The sequence below is a fragment of the Otolemur garnettii genome, unplaced genomic scaffold (assembly GCF_000181295.1).
Source record: "Otolemur garnettii isolate 467f Iridium unplaced genomic scaffold, OtoGar3 scaffold00091, whole genome shotgun sequence".
Lineage (NCBI taxonomy): Eukaryota > Metazoa > Chordata > Mammalia > Primates > Galagidae > Otolemur > Otolemur garnettii.
Window position 1 is genome coordinate 2095545 of NW_003852486.1, and position 227 is coordinate 2095771.

A 227-nucleotide genomic window follows, 5' to 3' on the forward strand; every position below is an offset into this window, starting at 1 on the left:
AATTGGGCTGCAATAAACATTCTGATACAAATATTTTTGTTGTAATGTGGTTTTTGGTCTTCTGGATATATACCTAATAAAAGAATTGCAGGATCAAATGGCAGGTCAATTTTAATTCTCTAAGTGTTCTCCAGACGTCTTTCCAAAGGGAACGCATTAGTTTGCATTCGCACCAGCAGGGTAGAGGTGTTGCCTTTTCTCCACATCCATGCCAGCATCTGTGATTT